This window comes from Solenopsis invicta, chromosome 13 (assembly GCF_016802725.1).
Source record: "Solenopsis invicta isolate M01_SB chromosome 13, UNIL_Sinv_3.0, whole genome shotgun sequence".
Classification (NCBI taxonomy): Eukaryota; Metazoa; Arthropoda; class Insecta; order Hymenoptera; family Formicidae; genus Solenopsis; species Solenopsis invicta.
This window is the reverse complement of record NC_052676.1, coordinates 15,036,563-15,048,372: the sequence shown is the minus strand read 5'-3', so window position 1 is coordinate 15,048,372 and position 11,810 is coordinate 15,036,563. Positions and strand designations below refer to the sequence as shown.

Genomic DNA, 11,810 nt, shown 5'->3' with positions numbered 1-11,810 from the left:
GACAGCCAAATAGCTTGGCAGAAACCGAGGCGCTCGATTTCGTGACAACCCAGGGAGCTTCTGCTTGGCGGACTGGCCAGAAGCGGACAAGGTACTTGCGTCCGGCAAACGTCGCCTTATATACCCAAGAATCGAGGCGAGGAGATGTGCGACGTGTTGCGGCGGAACGGTCCGGCAATAGCATCCCCGCCACTCGATCTCGGGTCTCTCGTTTCGGGCCACGCGCGTAGAGCGTGGCTGCGGACGGCGACGGAACAAGAGCGCGTGCGCACGGAGATGCGAAGCGCGCGGAAGCGCTCGCTCGCTCGCTCGGCTTGGTTTGTTTAATTAGGCGTTATGCGCCGATAATTGCCGTCGGTTGTTCGGCCGGACGGCTCGGACGGTTAGACGGTCTGGAGAAGGCATCGGAAGGCGGTTCGTTACAGTATAATGTAGCTATTATAGAAGAGGTATAAAATGTTTATTTCTCATATTTCCCATATAGCTTTCCTCTTTGTTTTTCTTTAAACGTACGGTTACAATTTTTTCGTTCTGGAGGCAAAACCTGTCATCTCATTACATCCACTTTTCAGAACAGATACTTTCACTAAACAAAAAAAGTAAAAAAATAAAGAAAACGTAAAATAAGTATTAAACTATGAACACTTCATAGAATTACAGAAATTATCATTCGCCGTATAAATCATATCGTTAAAAAATTTGCGGACCGCATAGCATTGCTCAACCCATACACAGAAAATTCCAGCAACATTGCAGCAACGTTGCAATGTTGCAGATTGCAATGCAATATTACGGAGACATTGCAGAAACATAAATTAACAATATACTTGCATGGCATATGCCAGTAATAATCCGGAAACATTGCAATATCATAAATTTTTTTTTTTTTTTTTTTTTTTTAAATAAAGTAATGGCAATAAAAAGCCAAAGCAGAATATTCGCATATAATAATTTATTAATTTATCCATAATTATTCATCCGCATACAGTAAACTTAGGGTGGGCAACGTTACTAAATTTTCTGCTAAATCTGTACATTGATTTATTAAATTAGTTTTAAAAGTAAGAGCCAATCACGCGCAATCGCCTTACAAACGGTTGGACGAGAGCGGCCGGCAGCCCCCAATTGGGACCCAGATGAAGTATCTGGGTCTCATCCTCGACAGCAGGTGGAGCTTCGTGCCGCACTTCCTGCGGTTGGTCCCTCGGGTGCGAGTGGTGTCTGCCAGTCTTGGCAGGCTGATGCCCAATCTCGGGGGACCCGGGGGTGGAGCTCGCCGCCTATACCTAGGCGTGGTCCGGTCAATAGCGCTATACGGCGCCCCCGTGTGGTACAACGATGTGGTGGCCAGCCGTCGCCTGAAAGAGCTCTTACAGAGCGCTCAGCGCGGGCTGGTCGTCCGTACCACGCGGGGTTTCCGGACCATCGCCACTGTGGCGGCGATGCTGGTGGCCGGGGCGCTCCCGTAAGTGCTCGAGGCGCGCATATACGCGCAGGCGTACGCAGAAAAGCGCGCGCGCCTTCGAGTGCCCGGGGCTCCCTGGACACCAAAAGAGCAGGAGGTGTGGCGCCTCCAAGCTAGGAGGCGTGCTGTTGAGGACTGGGGCGGGAGCCTGTCCTTAGATGGGCCGGGCTCTCGCGTCGTCGGTGCCATTGGACCCGTTCTGTCGGAATGGGTGGGCCGACAACGTTTCGGATCCCTTACCTACAGGCTGGCGCAGGTACTCACCGGGCATGGTTGCTTCGGTGAGTTCCTGCACCGTATAGGCCGTGAACCCACCAGTGTGTGCCACCACTGCGGGGCTCCGGTAAACTCGGCGGATCACACCATGCTGGAATGTCCAGCATGGGTTGTCGACCGCCGGGTCTTACTCGGAGCCCTGGGTATAAACCAGGTAGACTTCTCCCTGGAGAGCATGGTGTATGCCATGCTCGAAGGGGAGGAGACCTGGGAAGCCGCGCTCTCCTTCTGTGAGTCCGTTATCTCACAGAAGGAGAGCGACGAGGAACGTAGGGAGTCGGCCCCGAACGCCGCTCCCTGCAGCAGAAAGAGAGCTTGGAGAAGGGCATTTGCACGGGCCCTGTAAACTCTCCCAACACAGTCACGGGCTGGAGGGAGGAACGGGCGAGATGTGCCTGGCCCTCCAGCCCAAGACTGCTGGGAGCTGCAGGGATCGGGTGCGGCGGCACCCTATCCCATTGCACGCAGCTTCCCGGCAGGGGAGACCGTTGCGTGGTGGTCCCGCAACGGCCTCCAGTTAGGTCGTCCCTCGCCCGTGTCAATGGGAGAGGGAAAGGGGCTCGGGGGGCGCCCGTTGGAGTATGCCTCTGCAAGCCCGGGGCGCCCCTCACGTCCCATGTGAAGGTGGACCACCATGAGGTTTTAGCCGGTAAGAGTCCGGCATAACCGCCTCCCTTCCCCCCGGAAGGGAGGGGTATCCATGAGGATTTCCCCGTGTAAAAAAAAAAAAAAGAGCGGCCGGCAGCCAAGCGCGAACGACAAGGATTATCGTGTGCGTTTCTGGGTGTGACAGACGTGGTGATCGAAGTACGGTATCGGTGCGCGGTTTCTATCGACGATCACCGGCGATATCGTGCACAAAATGGTATTGTGTCCGACAAAAGCCGTGGCCTCCCTAGCATTCCCTCGCTAGAGTCTGCGGCGCTATCTCATGAGAGCGTGCCGAGCCCGGCCACGAAGAGGACGTACTTGTAGATGAAAAGCGGTATGCAGCACGTGGTGCACCAGATGTCTCCTGTCTCGACTTGCACAAAAATATTTTAATAGCGCCACGTCAATTGTAGCGAGCGGTAAGAGAAAAACAGGGACCGTTGCAAATTATTGTACGCAAAGTCCGCATCTGGGAAGTTTGTCGCCCTAACCTAAAACAAAATAGCATGGTTGCAAAGATAGGCGTTACATAATCTATAGAGGAGGCATAATTCTAAAAACCTCCAGCATCATTGCAACGATTGCAAGTGAATCGTTATTATCATTGCCGTCATCATTATCGTCGTTACTGCATAGCCAAACGCATATGTAGTATGCAGGTACGCATTATCACAACTTCTTTTTATTATGTCAAACAATATATGTTTATTGATTTTATAAATCAATTTAGACAACATTTAAACTATTAGTAAATTAAAATAAAACTTTGTTTTCAGGACAATAGTTTGTCGCCTTAACCTAAAACAGAATAGCATGGTTGCAAGGATAGGCGTCACATAATCTATAGAGGAGGCATAATTCTAAAAACCCCCAGCATCGTTGCAACGATTGCAAGTGAATCGTTATTATCATTGCTGTCATCATTATCGTCGTTACTGCATAGCCAAACGCATATGTAGTATGCAGGTACGCATCATCACAACTCCTTTTTATTATGTCAAATAATATATGTTTATTGATTTTATAAATCAATTTAGACAACATTTAAACTATTAATAAATTAAAATAAAACTTTGTTTTCAGAACAATACTTATGTTAAAATTTTGATAATAAATATGTCTAATGCAAAAAAAGGAAAGTCATTTGTTTCAAAACGTCATATAAGGAGGATTATTGAAAATAAAACTAATATAGATATAGCAGAATGTTCTAAATACATATTAAAACCATTGTGTACTTCCAATACTTTGTTTACAAATCACAATTTAGATTTTTATAAAAATGAAAATATTAATACATGTATTGAAAATATTGATAATATAGTTTGTACTAAAACTTTTGAAGATGAAAATCATCAACAAATGTCTATATAATAATAACATTGACTTTCAAATAAACTTTGATTATGATAATAATAATAATAATAATAATAACAAAGATGATGATCATGACTTTCACAATCCTGCCATAAAAATTATAAACGAAGTTTATAATGATGCTGATAAAGGTAAAAATTTTACAAATGCTATAGCTGCATGGGCTGTATTGTATAATATTAATCATAATGCATGTAATGCATTACTAAAAATTTTGCAGCAATATACATCATGCAACTTTCCAAAAAATGCACCAACATTATTACAAACTCCACGACAAACCAATGCTATAAGTGTATGTGATGGAGAATATTTTTATTCAGGTTTGGATAATATTATTTAAAAAATGTTATTAAAATCACGCAAAGAAAGTATTAATTTACTTATAAACATTTACTTATAAACTATAAACACGGTCTTCCATTATCAAAGTCATCACAAACATCATTATGGCCTATCTTATGTTCGAATACAATTAGTAATGATGTTTATTTTGTTGGCCTTTTTTGGAGATAAAAAACCACAAGATTCTAATACTTTTTTACAATCTTTAGTCACTGATTTAATTAAGTTAAATAATGGTTATATTTATAACGATGTAATTAAAATTAAATTATTTGGTTTAATATGTGACGCACCAGCAAAATCTTTCGCTTTAAATATAAAAGGTCACACTGGATTTGACAGTTGCACAAAATGTACAATCAAAGAAAAATATGTAAATGGCAGAATTTGCTTTCCTCCAAATTCATCATTTTCTTTGAGAACTGACGAATTATTTGCTATTAATGCTTACAAGAAATTTCAAACTGGTTATACTGTTTTAAATAATATTCCAGAATTTAAATGTATAAGTCATACTCCATTAGACTACATGCATTTAATTTGTTTAGGCGTTGTTAAAAAACTACTACTTTTATGGATAAAGGAGTCACTTTTTATACGTTTAAGCAGAAGATCAATTAATAGAATATCATGTTTATTATTATTGTTTAGACATACAACACCAAGTGAGATTGTTAGAAAACCGAGATCCCTTAAGGATATTAAACAATAAAAAGCTATCGAATTTAGAAATTTTCTCTTATATATAGGACCTGTAGTGTTAAGACATGCATTAAGGAAAGACATGTATCATCATTTTCTAACGCTTCATGTAGCTGTGTTAATCCTTGTTCGTCCAGACTTGTGTAAAAAAGAATTTATAGATTATGCTGAAGCTTTACTACAAAATTTTGTTTCATCTTTTGAAATATTATATGGGAAACAATATATATCACACAATGTCCACAATCTTTTACATTTATGTTCCGATGTGAGAGTATTTGGTCCATTAGATAATTTTAGCGCCTTTCGTTTCGAAAACTATATGATGAGTATTAAAAGAAAATTAAGAAAGAACGAAAAGCCTTTGCAACAATTAATTAAGAGATATAGTGAAAATGAAAACCTTAATTTTCTATTACCAAAACCCATTAATAATCAAAGTTTATATTTGCTAAAATATTTACACAATAATGGACCAATATCTTATGATTGTGGTAATTTTCAATCACAATATTTACAATTATTAACTGAAAAATTTAATCTAAATTGTAAATATAACAATAATTATATTAATAGTTGTCTTTTAAAAAACGGACATTATATTGTTATTCTAAACATAATAAAAAAAATGAAGATATTTTTGTGATTGCTAAAAAATGTATATATGTACAAAATCTATAATATCTATAAATCTATATAAAATACCTTGTAAATCTAGCGAATTAGATATTAAAGTTATGACAATGTAGTACAATGAAGACAAAAAATCATGCATTTGGCTTGGTCATTTTAAAAGTAAATTTTGAATAAATAACAAGAGAGATGCCACAAAATAATATACAATGGGACGAATTACCGATTAAAAGAATTTTTGATAAAGCAGGTAAAAAAGCAGTTATTATATTTTAAAATCACAAAATAGATCAAATAAATATTTGCTGAGGATATTTGCACATCAAAGTACAGTGCCAGGAATATGTGTGTGTGTGTATTGCTATTTTTTAAAGAATTTTATTTAAAAACATTACTTATAATACTAATAATGCTTTATTCTAATATATTGCAAATAAAAACAATATTTAACTAAATGCAAATAAAAACAATATTTAACTAAGAAACTTTTTAATAACTTTTTTGCTTTGTCTAACATATTTTAATAGAGATGGAATGTGTAAACACTTTGCTTAAAATACAAATTATTATTTTAATTATATTGTATTTATTGCTTAATGTTGTTTTCATTGATTAAGGTACTTATGAAGAAGCAATGGACAAATTAGTGCTTGCAGAAGATACATCAAATATTGATATGTCTCCTGATGAATTACACAAACAAAATAAAATAAGAAGACGAATGAAAGCAAAAAAGAAATATTTATCACACTCATCTTCTTCAGACGAGAATGAAGACAATTGTGTGAGATCAAATAAAAGCCTGCCTGACATTCCACAAATAGGAAATTTTGTATCATCAAATAAACTGCATATTAATAAATCACGCAATTCTATAAGTAAAAATACAATAAGCATGCAGTGATGGTGAGTATATGAAATTTTTAATAATGCATGTTATTTTAAGAACAATTATTAATTTTTTTACTTTTCAGATATTGACATTCCAATTCTTAAAAATAACATAGGAAGAAATTTTGCAGAAAAGCCTAATAAAGATGTTGATAAAGATAAGTATACGTGTGGTATGTTTTACTCATAAATTTTAAATATTTTATTAATTATATATTTACTAAGAGACAGATGAATTTATTTTATGATTCTTAATATATAATAGTAAATATTAGTATTTAAAATAATTAGTAAGTAATGTATATTGTTTCAGAATTTAAGAAAATAGTTCTAGCAAAAATGAATAAAGTTATATTTCTACTTTATACTCTTGAAAACAAAATGAATATATTCGAGGAAAAAATACAACCAACCAATACCTCCAATGAAGAAAATGATATTTAGTTACCTATAACTACATTCGAAGAATTAATATATTTTGAAGAACAGTTGCACGAAACACAATTCAAGAACAAACTGGTACGATATTATATGTATTTTATTTTTATTTACATTGTAGAATATTTTAAATATTTGAAACATAAAAATACAATATATAAAATTTAAAGCTCTAAGTTAGTTTAATGTTATTTTCTTTTATTTTTTATCTTTTTTTATACTTTATTTTTTAAGTTTATGTACATTTATATCTATGTTGCAGATTAATAGTAAGAATTAAAAAATAATATCTATAAGAACATTTTAGAAAGAAAAAATTATATTGTTGTTTTAATTTAACGCTTAAAGTTTTAAATAAATTATATAAATTACAAACATTTTGCAAATAATTTAATATTTAGGCTAAAATTGATTTATAATTTGTTTTTCTATTAATTTATATACGATATCTATACATTAGACTAATATTTAAATTTGTTTATTTTTCAGCTTAATATATTTGAACGCGTAGGTGGACCTAGTGCGTATATAATGATACGCAATATAATGAAAAAAACTATAACAAATACTTTTGCCCAAAATTTTAGTTGGGCAGGAAAAAAAACAAAGAAAAACTTTCAAGACTTAGGTTTGGCACAAATAATTATCCGTAAGTGTATTTTTGATATAATTTTAAATTGGATTAATTACAATTAAAGATGTGTCTAAATTACTCACAATGCTTTGAATATTTTTTTATCAGAAGCTGTTCGCAAAACTTTCAAACAGGCGACAGATAATGACATTGCAATGTCTGTATCAAAATGGCTTGCCCAAGCCACTTTAAGAGTTCAAAGAACCAAGTACGTATTTATGATTTTAATTTGATTATATACTTTTAATAGTACTATTAATAGTTATTCAAAGTAATCATTTAATAATTTTATAATTTTTTGCAGGTAAAGTCAATTGAAGTAATAAATTTATTACATAAGCTAAAGAGCACAGTTGCTAATCGGAGGATAAACAGGGAGGAAGAAGTACAATTGTGATTTATTTTGCATCGATGTTGGCGAAACGCGACGACAACGATTTATTCCGGTGTTCCTAAATTGTTGGTTGGCAAAGTGTTACGTCCTGCGGAGTAACAATTCTTTTCTTTCGAAATCGATGCAGCCAAGCAACCGAAAAATTGCGAAAAGATGGCCTATCTTAACCGCGCGGATACGCTAAAATTGTCCGGTCGAGTCAATACGGTTGGTCTATCCTTGACACGTGCCGATTTTGGGCGAAAGCAAGCGTTGAAACGCGGATGATTGACCCCACCGACTCGAAACACTTGTCGCGCAATTAATAGGTAGGGCGTGGGCAATAATAAGAGACGGTACACCTGCGGATTAAAATCCCATAGGAACCATAGGCAGATTCAGGTATAAAAGGAAGGAGCTTCGGAGCTCGCGAGCACTTACCCAGCACTTACCCAGCACTTACTCAGCACTTACTTTCTTACAATCATTTACAGTCACATACCGCACCTTTTTTTCATTCTGATCAATCGCTCATTTTTCGTTCGCGATTCACTCTAGTTCGATCCGGCGCACATTCCGTGACATTATATGTCCGAGTTTGTGACGTTCGGATTCGTATTTATCGTACTTAAATTTGACGCGGCATTGTGAGATCCGAACACTCTGAGTGCCAACCGTCGACCAACCGTCCGCCGTTGTAAGCTGAATCCGCTCCGCCAACCACTAAATCGTTCGCACCTTCAAAACTTCACCCAACAGTAAGTCTCAGCCGTCCATTATTATTATTTTTTTTATTTTTACTCTTCATAAGACTACCTTCTCTCTCTAATAAGATATTTATTATATTTCTCAAAACAGTCATATATTCAGTATTATTGCACTACCCTTCCTTTTCTCCCTCTATTACTCTCACTTTCTTTATTTCCCGCAGGATACAGTCGAGCTCTTTCGATTGGGTCCGCGACTCTTTTTATTTCCCGTAGGATACAATCGAGCTCTTTCGATTGGGTCCACGACTCTCTTTATTTCCCGTAGGATACAATCGAGCTCTTTCGATTGGGTCCGCGACTCTCTTTATTTCCCGTAGGATACAATCGAGCTCTTTCGATTGGGACCACGACTTTCTTTATTTCCCGCAGGATACAGTCGAGCTCTTTCGATTGGGTCCGCGACTCTCTTTATTTCCCGTAGGATACAATCGAACTCTTTCGATTGGGTCCACGACTTTCTTTATTTCCCGTAGGATACAATCGAGCTCTTTCGATTGGGTCCACGACTCTCTTTATTTCCCGCAGGATACAGTCGAGCTCTTTCGATTGGGTCCGCAACTCTTTATATTTCCCGTAGGATACAATCGAGCTCTTTCGATTGGGTCCACGACTCTCTTTATTTCCCGTAGGATACAATCGAGCTCTTTCGATTGGGTCCACGACTCTCTTTATTTCCCGCAGGATACAGTCGAGCTCTTTCGATTGGGTCCGCGACTCTTTTTATTTCCCGTAGGATACAATCGAGCTCTTTCGATTGGGTCCACGACTCTCTTTATTTCCCGCAGGATACAGTCGAGCTCTTTCGATTGGGTCCGCGACTCTCTTTATTTCCCGCAGGATACAGTCGAGCTCTTTCGATTGGGTCCGCGACTCTCTTTATTTCCCGTAGGATACAATCGAGCTCTTTCGATTGGGTCCGCGACTCTCTTTATTTCCCGTAGGATACAATCGAGCTCTTTCGATTGGGTCCACGACTTTCTTTATTTCCCGTAGGATACAATCGAGCTCTTTCGATTGGGTCCACGACTCTCTTTATTTCCCGCAGGATACAGTCGAGCTCTTTCGATTGGGTCCGCAACTCTTTATATTTCCCGTAGGATACAATCGAGCTCTTTCGATTGGGTCCACGACTCTCTTTATTTCCCGTAGGATACAATCGAGCTCTTTCGATTGGGTCCACGACTCTCTTTATTTCCCGCAGGATACAGTCGAGCTCTTTCGATTGGGTCCGCGACTCTTTTTATTTCCCGTAGGATACAATCGAGCTCTTTCGATTGGGTCCGCGACTCTTTTTATTTCCCGTAGGATACAATCGAGCCCTTTCGATTGGGTCCACGACTCTTTTTATTTCACGTAGGATACAGTCGAGCTCTTTCGATTGGGTCCGCGACTCTTTTTATTTCCCGTAGGATACAATCGAGCTCTTTCGATTGGGTCCACGACTCTCTTTATTTCCCGCAGGATACAGTCGAGCTCTTTCGATTGGGTCCGCGACTCTTTTTATTTCCCGTAGGATACAATCGAGCTCTTTCGATTGGGTCCACGATTCTCTTTATTTCCCGCAGGATACAGTCGAGCTCTCGCGATTGGGTCCGCGACTCTCCTTATTCCTTGCTGGATACAATCGAACTCTCGTTCGATTGAATTCGCAGTTTTCTTTGCTTCCAGCGGAAACGAAGAATTCCGTTCCTTTTATTAATTCAAACTTTTTCCTTTTGCTTTTCTTTTTTCTTCTTTCAAGAAGTTATAAAATAAATTTTATTTCTCTTTATAAGAAAGAGAGAACGTAGCCTCAATTCTCAAATTCATTTTAGTGCGTAAGCGAGTCCCTGACCATAAAACTCGAAGAGCCATTAAGAACTGTCGGAATCGTCGAAATAAGAAGCTCCGGAGGCTTGGCGCATCGTTATCGCTCTGCGGTAAATTACGCAAACAGCGAGCAAAAATTTCTGTTTTGCCTAACGCTCTAATTAATTTGAGTACTTCCGACGAACCGACCGACTCATCTCCGCCAGTCTCAAATCCGTCCCCCGAATCACACTCTTTTTCCCCCTGTCGTTATCCTTCCCCTCTTACTCTCCTGGATCTCATGTAGAACCAGATTTTAAACAACCACCAGGGTCACCGTCTTCTACCTTCGATCCTTTTGCAGAGCCCTTAGCCTCTCCTCGGGATTCAACCTTTTCTCCTACAGATTTTCCTCCTACACCTTCCCCCGATTTTTTTTATCGTAATTCCGATTCACCTGTTCGAAGACCTCCGGAAGATCCATATTCCCCCGCGCTAGAGTTTCCCCAAGAAAACCCGCATTCCGATTCATTATTTACTCCCGAACAGGTAGAGAATATAGTAAATGAAAATATCGAAGCGAATCGAAGAGTACTCAATGAATTTGAAGAAATCTTCGACTCGCTCCAAAGCCTACCTGGATAACTAAAAATCCCTTGATCATAAAATACACCTACACATGCACACTTATATCCCGTTAAGCACAAATGTAACCAATTAGAATTTAAGTTTTTTTTTAAGAACATAAAGTTTTTCTTCTTTTTATTATACATGTTCTCTATTAACAAAAATGTCATTTGCAAATTAATAATTATTATTTTAGTCATCACCTATCATTGTAATTGGTTATTTCTTTTATTATGTTAAAATAAATTGTAATTCTTAGTTTCAATCATTTTTCTTTACTTCAATCACCTCTAATTCCCGCTCCGATAAAATTGCACTTAGTCCGATCCCGCGTAAAAGCGATTCAATTCGTTTACGCAAAATAAGGACTACACGAATGCAAGAGTCTGAATGAGAGTCATAGGTCGTCATTCTCGACACCTGACCTACATTCTGACTCACCTGACGCATTCGACTCGTCGCACTCGCCCGGAGACATGTGTGCGAGAGATTAGGCCTGTTCCGTCCTTCCTACCTCGCTCGAATTATTTCTCTAAGTCTCTACCTGCCAACCGACCCGAGAGACTTATTTCGAGAATTCTGGACGTAACAAAAGCATTCTTTGAAAAACATGTTCAACGACCTATACCAAGGAATGCAGAAGTCCCAATCGGCATTAAGTCAACAGTTGATGCTTTATAGTGCTACGTTTTGTGCCTTTACTAGCATATACGAGATCCAGCACTTCCAGAGAGCGGAGTACAAACATTTGAATCTATTTCAAAGTACATACTACGTCGTAGTGACGTTCTTCACGGTACGCTACGGAAATTTTGTGCTGGACATTTAGCCTTTGCAACT

General features: G+C 38.3%; 1 pseudogene; it reads left to right on the top strand.

Annotated features, from left to right (window-relative positions):
* Positions 1–5,559: 5,559 nt before the first annotated feature.
* Positions 5,560–6,353, top strand: LOC113005262 (annotated as a pseudogene).
* Positions 6,354–11,810: the final 5,457 nt, after the last annotated feature.